Below are 16,399 nucleotides of genomic sequence, written 5' to 3' on the forward strand. Positions count from 1 at the left end.
GTGTGAGATGCTCGAGAATATACTCCGGTGTCCTGTTATATTTTAGCAAGGAGCAGAAGGCTGAGTTTATTAAACTCCACCGAAACAATCTGCAAATGTCATTAAAATTTAATAAACTATCATCTTGTCTTCATTTTTAGTTAGCACATACCTTAAACACTTAAAGCTGTAAGCTAATGATAGTTATATAAGAGCAGATGCAATAAGCTGTACGTTTTACGTCCATTGGATGCACGATCTGATTAGTCGACTAATCGCAAAAATAATCGGTGACTAGTCGACCATCAAAATAATCGTTTGTGGCAGCCCTACTGGAAAACAAAAAGGTAAATAAAGAGTCCAGTAAAAGCAAGATTACCTCATCAGTTTAAGAGAACTAGAAAAGATCAGGCAATGGGTCACACTGAGTGCAACACTAAGAATATACATAAAAGTTTGTGACTGAGATTTCTGTATTTCTATAAAAAGACAATTTTAGCATGTCGGAAAATTAGATAAAAAGAACCCAATTAAACAAACAGAATGATATCAGTCATTCTCATTACTTGATTGAGAAAAATAAGCCAATATGTCAAAGCACTAATACAGATACAGAACAAAACAAAGACCACTGGACTGATGGAGAACTCAGTTTAATTAGACTAAGGAAATTATAACATGACTATTTATGCCAACCTCTGATTTTCTTCAAGGATGCTTAAAAATGTATGCAGCTTTTTCTTAAAGTATATATTTTCACTTGTTTTTTACCAGCATCTACAAGAACATGATGTGCAACAACTACTGTTAAAAACAACAAACTTAGAAAACATGCTAAGTAAAAGGCATTGTGTAAAAGATGTGTGGCGCTGTGAGAAAACATAGTACTCCACAAACAGGAGAAACTTGCAAACACATCAAACGACTGCAATTCTGTATGATACATGCTCAACCTAACAAAAACAGGGTCTGCAGGGTCACAATTCTGTTTCAGGTACTGTAGGTGAAGTCATTTCAGAGTTGTTAAGTGGGGTGAGCTCCTTGAAGGATAGCTGAATAGTACCCAGAAACTAAGAATATCAAGTAGTATGGTTACTTGTAATTCACATCCTGCGATCCATCATTAAACTTCACTTTACTTGTTATTGCATAGTGTGACTGCAAACACAGAAAAAGAAGGTAGTTTGTTTTTGAAGGAGCTCCCCAGTGGTTAGTTCCCCTTGGGGAGCCCACAGTACTGTTTGGAGATTGCTTAACGCAAAGAATATCCATACTAAACTCCATGGCTATCAAGTAGCTGTCAAAATGTCACAGAAGACAAACTTCATCTTGGTGCTATGGGGAAACATGCGATGAAAATTTTTACAGTTGATTGGTTTTGTTGGAATTTTAGTTGTGTCAGAATATTTTATGGCACTTTATACAAAATTTGTTGAGACATTTAAAGTTTGAAACCACAGAGGTCATAACTAAGAAAATAACTGCTGAGAATGTTTGTTTAGTCATGAACTCAAAGGAATGAAACCTCCCACACACTCTGTCACTTTTATTGACTTTGGAAACTAAGTTATAAGCGATAAAATTCATGGAGATAAACAGCATCAGATTTGCATCTACTAAAATGAAAACACTGAGAAAAGAGCCACATTTAATGAGCAATCATTAACTCTCAACGTAGGTCTGCTGAACACAGGAAATTGATCAACCTAATATCCATTCATACCCCTAATTAAGTATCCCTTCATGCTGCCACGCTTGCCCCACTGCAAACTTTGAAATGAATGTCTGCGTTGAAAGAAGCTGGAGAGATTGGTCAAAAAAACAAAAAAGAAAACAGAAAACAAACATCTTCATTCTGCCTGCTGGTTTAATTTTAAATCGAGACATAATATAATCCTATGTTGGAAAAGATGCTGGACTCAAGGCCAGGTTTCCTGTTCTCAGCTAACAAGGGTAGCACCTGGTGTAGAGCAGGGCGATATGACCAAAAATATTTATCACGATATACATTTGAAAATTTGCGATAACAAATTAACTGACGATATAATTGACACTAGACAAAATACTTTACAACTCCACAACTTTATTAGTGCAAAACCCCCAAAAAAACATCAATGTATTTTCACTTAAACAAGCAGCTGTTTTTTATGTGCATTAAAGTTATATAAAAATGTAACAGTGCAAATGCAAATTCCTTGCTGACAGTCTAACCAAAAGGCATTTCCAGTGGAAACTGGCCGACAGATCCTCAGCATAACCATGTATAATATCCACAAAACTTAAAAAGAGGTTATATACACACAATACAGTAATACTATGTTGAAGCACAGTACGTATCACTCCGCGAGGCTCCTGCCTATGATAGCCGTAATGCTCCAACAATCCATCAAGCGGTGCTTCGTAGCTTAGCAAAGTCGTACTAAAACATTTGACAGATTTTCGAGCGCCGTGTACGACATAAAATCGTTTTGAGGTCAGTAAACAACCAGAATTCATACATAAGGCACACAGGATCATAAGGGGCACTGTCGATTTTCAGAAAAAAAAAATCAAAGGATTGATTTTAAGTGTGCCGTATTTTCCAAACAACACGTAATAACGACGGCCCGCTAGCATGCTCTACCAAAAATAGTACCTTGTTGTGTATCTGACGGATGAAAAGCTAAACCAGTTCCACACCACTGAAGTTGCAGCATTTTTACAAACCAATTCTGGTTCATCCATTTCATTCAACGATCCACTTTCGCCATTCTCATTCTCTGTTGCCGCCATGCTTTTTCCGCCATGTGCTTATGAAAACAAAGGCACTGCACATGCACGTTTTACCCATATTCTATAGCTATATTTTCATTTTCTTATCATTGCCCGGTATTACCGTGAACGGTATGATATGGCCCAGCCCTAACCTGGTGTAGTCTTTTGCTGCTGTAGCCAATCTGCTTTAACAAATCTGCATACAGAGATGCTCATCTGGATAATTTATTTGTAATAAGTGGTTATTTTATGTTACTGTTGCCTTTCTGTCAGCTCAAAAGCAGTCTGGCCATTCGCCTCTGACCTGACCTTTGGCACCAAAAACATGCCCAATGAACTGCCACTCTATATTTTCTCTGTAAAACCTAGACATGTCTTAAGGGCTTAAAGAAGAGGCAACTGGACTTCTATTATCCAAGAGACTTCTTCAGTTCTAAAAACAAATTTTCAAATTTATTTATTTATTTTTTTTTTTTTTAGAGATTTCCTCATGGTGCCGATCATGTGAGTCACCACATGAGCCAAAGTATGAAAAAACATAAGGCATGGGACATTATCATAACCCAAGTTAATGGTGAAACCCCTCAGACAACCTATCACACGACCTATTGAGGTCACCTGAGACAAGTTTGCTGAAGACCAGCTGCTTTTGTTTTTAAGCTTTTTAGGCTACCTTTTCTGGGCGGACTGAGAATCTACAGAAATCAAACCTACAAATTGTTGTGCAGGAAAATCCCAGTAGATCAGCAGTTTCTGGGGGGAAAAAACAAAACAAAAAAATGTGTGTGATCAACAACCACACCTTCAAATTTCTTTACCATTCTGACCCTCATTTTAAACTTCAGCAGGTCCTGTTGACCACATCTACATGACTAAATCAATGAGTTGCTTCGATCTGTAGCAGCTGAACAGGTGTACCAAAAAATGTGGCCTCTTCCTATATGGCATTCATGTGTGTCTGGACTTATGAAAAAAAAAGCACAAAAATATATTACCATGGCTTCAGTTATGAAAACTATTATGTGCCCCATAAGACAGCCAAGGAAGCAATATGTAAGAGAAATTCAGTTGTGTTTTTTTTGTTTTGTTTTTTTAAATTGCACTACTTTATAACCATGCTGTGCTTTGCTGGCTGTATAGCTTAACAAACATGCCTCCTCGAAGCAATATTTTCAAAAATATAAAGCCATTTCTCAAATCTTCTGTATTTTAAATCAGGTAAATTATGTAATAAATCCCATCAGTGGTGCCCATGCAGGAAAAATAAAACCCTTTTTCAGCAGCCCCTTAAATATGGTATTGGTTGCAACAAAGTAAAAAAAAAATCTTGCTGGCAAAAAAAAAAAAAAAAAAAAAACGAAAGAAAGAAAGAAAAAATAAATAACTATGTAGATCCTGAAAAAGGATTGGCATGGCAGTGAAAATGAAATATGCCCACTGTGTCTGAATGAATATAATAGAAGCAACTGGCCAAACTTTTGGCTGCTTAATACAATTTCTAGAAGTGAAATTATATCATATAAAAAAAACACAAAGCCACAAAATCTTTGTGCCAAGTCTCACATCAACTTTATTTCTGCCATATGACCTTATATTGTCAATATTCTTAATATCATGTGCCTGTAAGCTTCTAAATCTCCACCTTACTATTATTTTTCCTCTCATACACCCTCCCCGTCCCTCTTCTGCCTGCTTCTTTCTTCTCCCGCATCACAGCATATGGCTACTTAACAGGATCTTAACTCCAGTGATAAACAACAGACTAGCCATTCCCCCATCAATCAACATCCCTCCATCCCTACTCTGAGCCTCAGAGGCTTTGCAATTTCTCAGTCCTCTTGAGGTCAGATTTACTCCCTTCCTCACTGTCTGCGCTGGCTTATTCTGTCCTCACAGCTTTCTCCCCTCACTAAGTCTGTGCTGTGTCAGCTTCTCTTTCCCTTAATCTGAAAAACACTTCCGTTTTAGCTCTTCAGCCACCATCCCACATAAATAACCCTCTTTTGCACCCGTTTCTCTGCAGGAGAAAAAGCAACTCTAATTTAACTAAAATTTCAATAAACTAGTCTTCCAACTGAGAATTGTTCATGCATATTAAATACCACCTTAACTATCAATACAATGGAAATCCAATAAAGAGGGAAATTAAGCAACAAATAAAACCCTGTGCATATTATGAATAAACATTTCCCCTCAAAAGGCTGCATAACTACTACATGCAAAAACAAAAATAGTTTAACAACAACAACGTAGCATAAACAATGCCATTACAGTCCAATCTGCTACCTTGCGCTGTTCATACTGCACCATGTCTCCTCCATTATACGTTTTTAAAAAATCATTGGGATGAAAAATGCCAAAAACAATCATCAATTTACTATTTGAAAGAAAGTGGATTTAGCCTACAGCCTCTGTTTCAAAAGAATTGAATTAACTAAAACTTCTGATATTACATTTCTGAGCCAATTTAATCACTGCTGTACAAGGGGAAGAGAGAGCGAGAAAGGAAAGACAAAAGCAAGTAATTGGAAAAACCTATATCTTTCTGGAGGATTTTCTACAGCAAGCACAGCTTTTCTGCCTCTTCAACACGCTCTGTGTAGGACAACACAACAATCCTGTCTAAAACCTTGCTCTGTTTATCACCCTCACTGAGGCTACTGCTCAAGTTTATTTCCAGGGGTTGTAGAAAGAGAACCAATTAAGTTTAACAACAGCCCAATTTCTGTAAAAATCTGTGTTCAATTCAACAATGCCATGCATAGCAGGAAGGTAAAAGTACATCTAAATTGTGTTTTTGGGTCTTTTTTCAAGCACACTAACATCCTGGCTTGCAAAAGCCAATGTAAGCTTGTTAAATAACCTTGCTGCATTAAAGACTTTAATTTTACTTCTCATTTATTTGGACTAGTAATATTTTTTTTAACTAACATGCTGAAAAAGCTCATTTAAAATTTATAGAACATCAGATAATGACAAGCTTAATGAGAGCTAGATTTCTGCCTTCCAAGCTTCCAGGCAAGTAATGACGTAAAATGACGCATAGCTAGTGATTGAATCGGTTATGAACATCGGTGTTAATACAATAAAAATCACTTTAATTTACTTTGATTCCAATAATGCTTTGCAATTCAGAACTACGTCAGTGGCTTTATTTGATTCGGATGCTTTAGTACCACATTAATCAACACAACCTTGTGTTGGTTATAAAAGTGATATTGTAGTTGCTACAAAATGTGTGACAAGAGAGTCATTTTGTGACTGATTCCTGTGCTCCTTAGACTGTAAGGACTCTAAGAATTAGACTGGAAGGAATAATTCTCAATGTCATATCTGCATGGGGGTGGACAATCCTACGTGGAACATCTTAAAATATAATGCAATACAGAAATATTACCGCCCCTACAGTTTTAATATCTGCCTTTATTCCTTTTAAGGGTCCCATGGCTTTATTCGTGCTTTCTTGTCTTTTATGACTTATCCCATTCAAATTACTCTTCTGCGTGACACTGAGAAGACCACAGCATACAATTAACGTCATTTTCACAATCACCAAATTACTTAGTGTGCTCATGCCCACAGAACCAACTGCATTTGTTGTGTCTGTCCTCTCATTAAGATGTTTATCTCCTGCCTGTTTCTGAATTCACTCCAAGACTTTGCCTATATTTTGATGTAAACAGCAGGAAAAGTCACTCCAAAGAACTGCTACAAAATGTAATTATGGTGCACAAAAGCACAAAGATAAGCAAACCATTTACTGGCTTTGTTTGTTCTTTTTTTCTTTCGGTTGTGCTTCCTCATCTAAAAAAGGCAATGATAAGCATTCTTAACCTGCCAGCACAGGCTTTGGAACAAAATAACTGTGCTATCCATCCATCAGTCCACCCAACTATTCATTTTCTCCTGCTTATCCAGGTCCAGGCCATGGGAGCGGCAGGTCCTTCTGCCCAGCCTCTACCTGCAGCTTTTGTTTTGAGCTCAGGGCAGAAATGATATGCAATCTCTCCAGCATAATCCCACAGTGGGGTATCCAAGAAGCAAGTTGATTCAGTACCACAACTGTGGCTGCTTTAAATGTTTACTACTGTTGTGGAAGTTTTCCATTAAATAAAGCCTGCAGACGAGCGGTGAGGGGTAGCTAACATCCTTTAATTAAAACACACGAAGAACAGGCAACCAAGCTTGTGGAGAGCCTACATGACCGCGAGGCAGACGGTCAGCAGAGTCTTCCTGAGCCTAGCATGGCTCTCAGTTAAATACCTTCTTCAGGAACAAAAAGCAGTACACAGCTGTTTCACACCTTAAGGTTCACACTCCCTTGCTACCTACCAGAGTCCTCAAAGAGACAAAAGACTCTTCCTGTGGAGTTGTCTGCTTCCCCCAACTTCCTTACTACACCCCCACCATTTGTCTTAATGTATGAGTGTGAGACTTGTTAAAATCCAGTGGCACCAAGGCATTAAACAATAAAATAATGTGATTAATACATAAGTAAAAGAAATTCCTATACACTACTCACCCGATCCATAAAGGTGAGCAGTGGTATCCTGCAGAAGAAGTAGTTTGACTGCTTATACCCAAAAGCATAAGGATAATCTACTCCTGCATTCCATATACAAATAGTCATAACTGATGTCAAATGTGAACAATGTTTTACATGTTAATTAAAAAGAGTTAAAATAACATAGACAATGTTTAAAAATCAAAGTACACAGTCACCAATCCATTAAAAAAAAGGTAAAAGTCATAAAATAAAAGACAAATGGCAAAATGTATTTAGAGTAACAATTTATACATGGAAAGCTACATTTCATATCACCGACAGTGATTTGAATAAAGTCTAAGGAAAACTAGCCTTTCACTCTACTGTAGCTTGATTAGAGGAAAGAAAGCCCTACGCTGGAAAAAAACGCATAAAAAAAGACGAAAAACAGCCACTGGGGTTGGACATGACACACAGCAATATGTCATTAGCGCACTTAAACAAGTATCCACTAAAGCATGCACACATGCTAACAAAAAGTTGAGAGCCCTGTAGAGCAGCTGATTAATGTCATGGGAATGCAGCAAAAATGTCCACAAAAGGATAACATGTCAACGTGAGGGCAGCAAATAATGCTAATTGTCAGTGAAAGAATGTAAACAACAGTAACTGGGCCACATTACATGCAGAATGAAAAATTAGGTGGTTTTGTAATAATCCAGCTTCTGCGGGCTAGTGGAGTGCTGCTCTTTTATCCAGCTACAAATGAGGACCAGTGTATGTTAGAGTATGTTTCATCTTAGGTACAATTAAGGTTAAAAACTGTTAGAGAAACACATCTTTACATTGAACTAGCCTGTAAGGACATGTGGCGACTAAGATTATAAGATATTCAAGTCAATGCTAGTTTCAGCAATTCTGGGTATTCATCTGTGAAAAATACATCCGTGTCCCTTACCACGTTGGATGGGCTCAGACACCTAGAATATCAGGGGCAAGATTCCCCTGCTAGGACTTTCCAAGGTAACTTGAGCCTAAATGAGGGGCTTGACACGCATCTGTGATGTGCCAAAGCATATCTGATCCCTTAAGTCCAGTGTGTTTGATTTTTATACCCTGGCCCGCTTTAAGGGTCGGGCTCAGGCAGAATTCAGCTGGACTGTGTCAGCTGCCTCCATGCAGCCCACTGAAAACTGAGAGAAATCATGACCATGTTTGTGCGATGCAGGATGGTGGCCAGTCAAAACACAAACAGTCACTTTGTGATGAAGAGTGGCTCTGTGTGTGTGTGTGTGCGTGCGTGCGTGCGTGCGTGCGTGCGTGTGTGTCCAATCCAGCCTATACACCCACCATGACAAGTGTAATTGCATGTGGAGTCTTACTGTAGCTGCTAATTGAATTCACAATAAGAGGGAATTTACTTGTATGACCTTTTGGACACTTTCACCTTTCTCTGAAGAACAACAGAAACTTTGGTATCTAAAGGGATGCACAATACTATCAAATAGAACAATTAAGACGCCTGTTAAGTGTTCAAAATGTGCCTGGTCTGTTTTAATTTTATTGTTGTTTACAAAATCCTACTATCTGTCGTCATTCAAAAAATCCTTAAGACTAAAAACACTCTGCAATGATTAGGCCCTATTTAGGATTTAGGGAAGCATTGTAATTGAACATTGAACACTGGCACGGTTCAATTCTGTGTGTTCTTCTGAAAGGATAATCAGCTTTAACACATTAATATCTGCACGTGTGTGGAGCTGACTCGAACAAAAACAGGTGTTGCACCTTCACTGTGTGTGTGTGTGTGTGTGTTTTGTAAACCTGGCTGATGCAGACTTTGTGTTGGAGGGCCACTTCTGCTTATGGCTAGTTTGTTTGGAACAGAACTTAATTTGGAGGCAACTCCATGGGAGCACAAAAACAGAGTTACAGTGTGCAGGGGCTGGACTGGAAGTGGGCCAGGGAGAGAGAGACTTAGAAAGCCCCTTTCTGTGGAATAAAACAGGGAAAGCAAAAAAGACAAACTGAAGCCTAGTGTGCTAATCATTATGTCAGTCCAGGCCAATGGACTCTTGGGGAGGAAGGACAAATGTTTTCTGGTGCGATACACAGAAAAGCGTCTAGTTCGAGTACGGGTGTGACTCCAAAGACAACTTTTATAGCATCACAAACTCCAGTTACCTCACCAAGGATGGAAGTATCACCCGGTGAACAGGAAAAACTATGTGGAGCCATCTTTGTGTGGGTCCACCATCTACAGAGACCATCATCTTCTGTGGACTATATTGTTCCACTGGGGGACTTGAGGATGTGATTACGAATAATTGCCTGGCTGATCTGAGAGATTGTCAGTTATTGAACCTCTATGCTAATTACAGTTTTTCCATATTGCTACCCTGCCACATCAATAGACGGCAAGTTCAGTGTGTTGTCTTCTGCACTGCTCTTTTCTGCCTCTTCGACAGGTAAGGTGTTTAAGGGATGGAGGCAACGGGAGCTTAGCCATGATCTGAGGAGATCACAGCTCTTGGAAATGCTTCAGTATCCCCCCCAGAAGAGCTGGAGGCAATGATGAGGAAAAAGTAAGATCTGGGCAGCTCTATACCCACAATCCAGATGCAGTTAACCAGTATAAATGAATGGTAAATAATGGTAAATGGCCTGTATTTATATAGCGCTTTACTAGTCCCTAAGGACCCCAAAGCGCTTTACATATCCAGTCATCCACCCATTCACACACACATTCACACACTGGTGATGGCAAGCTACATTGTAGCCACAGCCACCCTGGGGCGCACTGACAGAGGCGAGGCTGCCTGACACTGGCGCCACCGGGCCCTCTGACCACCACCAGTAGGCAACGGGTGAAGTGTCTTGCCCAAGGACACAACGACCGAGACTGTCCAAGCCGGGGCTCGAACCGGCAACCTTCCGATTACAAGGCGACCTCCCAACTCTTGAGCCACGATCGCCCCCTGAAGTATAAAATGGATAGGCATATCAGTGCAAATTCACTCTAATATACAGCCTTAAAGAATAATCTCAATTAGTCAGGGAACCCTAATGAGGCAGAATGAAGACAGTTATGAGAAAGAGTATAGAAACTACAACACAAATACTTTCGAGAACACTGAATGAAAAGCCAACCCACAGGAATCTTAATTACATAAAAATAATAACAAATTTGCTTCCCCAAACACCAAATCCGATAAACCGTTCTTAATGACAGGCCTGTTCTCTCAGATCAAGCCAAACAGTTTATCACTGATAAAGGTAAACATCCAAGCAAATGCACCCCAACTCCCAGGTGACTGGCATAGTGACAGAAGGGGGAGAGGTTGAGAAGAGTTTCACAGAAATGGGGAGTGAGAGAGAAGAAAATCAACAAATTGATAAATGGGGGGAAAAAGTGGTGTTAGAGGAGGACAGTGAAATTGAAATACAAACAGGAATGAGACATTACAAAAACATCACAAGAGTGTTAATTTGGTAGAGGTATGAAGCTGCTCATGCACTATTAAAAAGCAGACTCCTGCAGGGATATTGAAACAAATAAACACTCCACAAGCCTCTCCACATCATGCAGATGTGATGGTCCTGCAGGCACTACAATGTGAAGTGGCATAAACAATGCACAAACAAAGCTCCACAAAGGACTTTGGTACACAGAGGCCAACGGTATGGAAATGAATTTACGTCAGCAAGTCCTTGATGCACAACTGATTGTGCTCGTATCAAATGCACTCTGAGACAGCTTCTGAGAGCCAGCTAAGAGTCTAAAAACAAATGTACTTCAAATGTAAGCAACTCCACTCCACATAAAAAGTAATGTGTTACATATTACTTGATACTTTTGTAAAAGTAAAGCATTACCTTAATTACTCCCAGGGAAAAGTAATTTGCTGTACTTGTTTTTGAATTACTTTCACATTACTCAATAACATGCCCTGAAATGCACTGTCACGTAATTACCACTTAACAATATTAAACTTAGGCTACAGTCCCACACACTGGTACGAATTCCTATCCTAACAAGGGCACACATTGAATCTTTCAATGTCCAAGTATAGCAACCAAGGCAGCTGGAGATGGGGAGGGAAGGAAGGGAGGGGCAAGTGACCCCTCCCTGGGGCCAGCTCCCCCGCTGACCCCAGTAGGCACCCCCACACTCCGCGACCCGCCAGGGAAAGGGGGCCCAGGCCCATCCAGACCGGGGCCCAGTGCAGCAGCGCCGCCCGGCCACACAGAGCCCGGGACAGTCCACCCAACCCCACCACAGAGAAAACTGCACCCACCCCACCATCCACTCATCTTCCAGACTACATAAGACAATAAACACCCAGGCTGAGATCTTCCTCCACCTCTCCTGTATCTCCCCCTCCTGCAGAGGGAGCTCCTGAGGAGAGGAAAGCTCCTGCAAGATGTGACAATCTCCCCCACCAGTTGAAGAGCCCCCCAGGTGGCTCGATGCACCGGCGGCACCCTGCATCCTGCTGGAACAGTGACCTTTTTAAATCAGTTGTTTAGCCTCATGCTGCAAAACTGACGTTGCTATGTGCCGGTGGTTTCCCTTTGATCTTTTCTGTGTTTTTTTTCCTCTCTACATACTTTTTATGAATCAGTAAACCTCACAGTGCTAACTACATTATTTATAGGCTCCAACAAATTGCAATACAGTTCAAGGCACTGGCAGAACAATCAAAATGTGTTCTAGTTTACCTAGAACCTTTACTGGCTTTAATAATATAATAAGTGAAATAAACACACACAAAAAAATGGATATGGATATAAATGAACTGCTATCTCCCCCCTGGTTTAGTGCTTATACATTGCAATTTTCCTGAGGATCAGGCCCTGACTGTCATTTGCACTTATGCACCAAACATTCAGCACTCAAGGTACCCAACTTTATTTGAGCCATCTGGGGACTCTCAAAGCTCGTGAAACCCGAAGGGGCATGACTGGAGAAACAGCTGAGCTGAGCTGAAACCAGGTGGTGGCTTCTGTGATTATCATAAATTGCTCATATCTGATAATACTTTCAAACATAACGTTGCAAGTTCACTTGGCACCTGAAGACCTCAAGCCTCGGGTTCATCGTTGACCCTGTAATTATGATCATCTGATCTGTAGATCACTACCTTTGGGTGAGCTAGAAAAGGCATCAGGGGAAGTTGCTGGAAAGGCCTGGCTGGACTACATGCACTGTGCGGGTGTATTGGGAGCATCTGGCAGCAGCTCAGTCTAGGACACAGGTGTCGAACTCCAGGCCTTGAGGACCAGTGTCCTGCAGGTTTTAGACATGTCCTTGATCCAACACAGCTGATTTAACTGGCTAAATGACCTCCTCAACGTGTCTTGAAGTTCTCCAGAAGCCTGGTAATGAACTAATCATTTGATTCAAGTGTGTTATTTCCAGGGAGTCATCTAAAACCTGCAGGACACCGGCCGTCGAGTCCTGGAGTTTGACATCCCTGGTCTAGGAGATAATCAACTTCCAGCGCACTGCTGAAGTGGCTATACAGAGTTATGGATTTAAGCTTGATGTCCATCACTGTAGCAACTCCTGAACCAAATTGTGGACACCAGAGATGTAGATAGCTATTAAGTCCTATTGAACTTGCTTAGTTTGTGGAACTTGAGAGGCAGCAAAGTTCAGAAGTCTCAATACTTCTTTTTGCAGATGATGTGACTCTATTGATTAAGCAGAGTGCGGAGCTGCTAGTATCAGAATTACCCTCTCTGGGTCTTAAAGTGTGGCTTTAAGCCAGAAAAGGAGAAGTCCCAAGGTTAAACTCACCTATGGCCCGGAGCTGTGGGTAGTGATCCAAAGAATTAGATTCAGGATACAAACAGCAGTAATGGACTTTCTCTGAACTGCGTCTGTTCTCAGTCTTAGAGATAGGGTGAAGTAAAGCTGCTACTCCTCGGTGGTGAAATGTTTCTCGTTATGTCCAACTAGGAAGAGGCTCTCTCAAGTACCATCACTGCTAATGAGAGTCTGGTCCCTGCCTATGACCGAACAAAAGATATTTAGGATATTTGTGTGTGTGACAGAATTACATATTATTTATTACCATCAAGACTAGAGATGGACCGATCCGATATTACGTATCGGTATCGGTCCGATACTGACCTAAATTACTGGATCGGATATCGGAGAAAAATAAAAAATGTAATCCGATCCATTAAATATCACGAAAGCACCTCACAAAACTTGCAACACCCCGTAACTCACCTCAGAACGTTAGCACGTCGGAGCAGTATGCATCACGTGATAGAGCGGCTGTGGCATGCAGGACCTGTCGGTGGTCTGGATAGCATTTGGAGCTTCGCTAGCAACCTGGCATTTCATCTCCGACAAAGTTATCCCCGAGAGAAGTAAAGCAAGTGTGTAAGTCCATCTCTGAATGTTTGTAAAGCATTCCTGCGTTAAGCTTAACAAGCGACTGCCTCTCGCTCTCCGGCTGCTACTTCAATCGTGAAACTGCTTAAATGATCAGCTGATCGGCTTTTCTGTCGCGAGTCCGTCTGTCTTGTTTGTTTTTGGCCCACTTTGCACCAGAAAGAGGAAACCAGCGGCTGAACAACAGCAGCACGTTTAAGCTTGATAAGCTGTTGTTAGAATTTATTTAATATTTCTTTCTACACCAGGATCGTTTTCTACGTAGCTGACGCTGGTAACTGTGCAGGGGCGGATCTAGCAAAGTTTAGCCAGGGGGGCCGATAGGGCATGAACAGGGAAAAGGGGGCACAAAGACATACTTTTCTTTCTTACTCTCATTTAAAATGTCGAGCTTTTAATAAATAATTATCTGACACCCAAAGTTTTAATTTGATATAAAATGAATAGAAGTCAATTACTGTATATAGTGACTATTAAGTCTAATATATATACCCTAGTAAGCTATAGTACTTTTTACTTTGGGATGGTACCATCTGTGCTGTCTGCAATTTTGTTGAAGAAAGATGTTGAATCTATTTAATATTTCTTGAAAAATAATTGATTTCTGTGCATTTTTTTCACACTTCATCAAATTAAGGTTGATTACGTCGATTAAGCATCATGAGGTGGAGCGTGAGGGGTGGTTCCCTATTTTTTATTTATTTATTTTTGTTGTTGCTGGGAGTTGGAACCCTATTAGTTAGGTTGCTTAATATTTACGCTAAGTACTCTTTAAAATACCAGAATAGTGAGGATGGTGTAGGTTTAAGTTTATTAGATTGATCAGTATTGCTGAACTATGAAATATTTTTTTTGTATACAGGTATAACAGAATAGCTTTAGTGTAGTTGTTGTTTTAAACTTGAGTATGAACTTGCAGACTTGCAAAATGCAGCAAGATATTTTAAAAAACAGTTTTGTTGATTAAAAAACACTATATCGGATTCATATCGGTATCGGCAGATATCCAAATTTATGATATCGGTATCGGTATCGGACATAAAAAAGTGGTATCGTGCCATCTCTAATCAAGACTTACCGATGCATTTTTTTCCTTTTGAATAATATGATCAATCTAGAACACTCTCAGTAACTGTTTTTGTAATTTGGGTTTTTCCCCCCTCCATCCTAATCCCCACACATGACCTAGTAAAGTAAGAAACTGAAGCAAAAGTTTTGTTCTTTTTTTTTTTTTTTTTTTTAATTTAAAAGAGCCCTTTATACCACCAGCATGAGTTCAGATGAAAAGTTGTTTACAAGTTTGGCCAGAACGAGGGATGGCTGATCGCACGTGGTGGAAGTGGTGGTTTGGGTGTTAAGATAAAAAGATACTTATAGATACATTTACACCCACAAGGCTGTAGATGCCCACCCTCTGTCTCCTGGCAAGAAAAAGTGTGACACGATGCGCAGTTAAGGGAGAGAATACCGGCTTTGTGTGAGAGCATATGCTTCAGGAGAGCACAAAACACGGACAAAAGTAAAAAGAGATCAACAGTATTAAAAGCCTCCCTCAAGCCTATTCCTGTGGCTCAGAAGTCAGTGACATCTCAGGAGAAATAAGAGACGGTATGAGGTTAGTTTGTCAGTTGACTGGAGACAAAAATGGACAGAAGTACAATAAGCTCCGTAAGAATATTTAGAAGTGTTATCTTCTTAACTGCCTTTTCAGTTCAGGGTCACAGGAGGGCTGTAATCTATCCTAGAAGCAAGGTACAACCTGGACTGTTAAAACTGAAAGACAGACAACCATTCACACCAACAGGCAAGTTTAGTCACCAATTAACCTAACATGTATGTGTTTGGACTATAGGAGGAAGCCAGAGTACCAAGAAAAAACCTACACAGGCACAGGGAGAACATGCAAGCTCTACAGACAAAGACTCCAGCCAGCTTGTGGATTAGACACCAAGACGTTCTTGTTGTGAGGAGACGGAGATAACTGCTGCACCTCTGTAGTGCTGTGCAGAGCAACACATAAACACGAGATACAACTTGTTAAATTAAAAAAAAAAGTTTGTGTCCTTTTCTTTAAAAAAAAAAAATCCTAAGACTTGAGCCATATTCATGCTCTTTTGTAGCACTACTGCATTTAAAATAGGAGTAGACATGCACAGGCTTTGAGATGCAAAGATAAATTTTGAATGTATCATAGTGTTTACCGAGTATGGCTGGCCAATTTTGTTTTGCTATAAAATATGTATGAGGGGTGTCAAAAAGTTGCAAAACTTTCTTTTTTTACAAAGACATCTTTTCTATATGATAACAATTTATTTTTGATCAGAGAACTTTCATTTATTTTAAATTCCTCTCGAAACACCACATTCAAAGTTCAAACAACATTTCTTTTTGCCACTGTTAACAAAAATACTTGTAATAGTGACCACAACTTCCTGTTGCTATGGTCACTTTTAACATGGCAACTAAGTTACCTATTCAGAACAGTTTCAGATCACTGACCAAGACATTAACATCTCAAAGACAGCTGACCCTCCAGAGCAACAAATTTCCCACGTGTGGGACTAATAAAGGTTATCTTATTTACTGGAAGTGACTTAAAACAATGGACTCAAATGTGCCAACATATTCATAAGACTATGATGGCAAAGACAGAATCTGTCCTACCTTAAGCTGAAGCGGCAACAGGGTTTGTCAGGTGAAGACCACTGGAGAATGGACGCTCAGCGCTGTCTTGAAAGAATCAAAAATACTTGTTAGGACCATTAAGTAAG

General features: G+C 40.0%; 1 protein-coding gene across 19 annotated transcripts in view; it reads right to left on the bottom strand.

The window, feature by feature from the left end:
• Positions 1-16,399, bottom strand: part of gpat2 (glycerol-3-phosphate acyltransferase 2, mitochondrial) — a 170,840-nt gene that overhangs the window by 141,510 nt on the left and 12,931 nt on the right. For 13 of the 19 annotated variants that reach the window (XM_082553959.1, XM_082553960.1, XM_082553964.1 and 10 more), the window contains exon 2: positions 16,293-16,358. The gene's annotated coding sequence lies outside the window, so the exon portion shown is untranslated. The remainder of the gene's footprint in view (positions 1-16,292; positions 16,359-16,399) is intronic. The other 6 variants (XM_082553961.1, XM_082553962.1, XM_082553963.1 and 3 more) reach the window with 1 other exon arrangement.

This window comes from Aulonocara stuartgranti (assembly GCF_965226115.1).
Source record: "Aulonocara stuartgranti genome assembly, chromosome: 12".
Taxonomy (NCBI): domain Eukaryota; kingdom Metazoa; phylum Chordata; class Actinopteri; order Cichliformes; family Cichlidae; genus Aulonocara; species Aulonocara stuartgranti.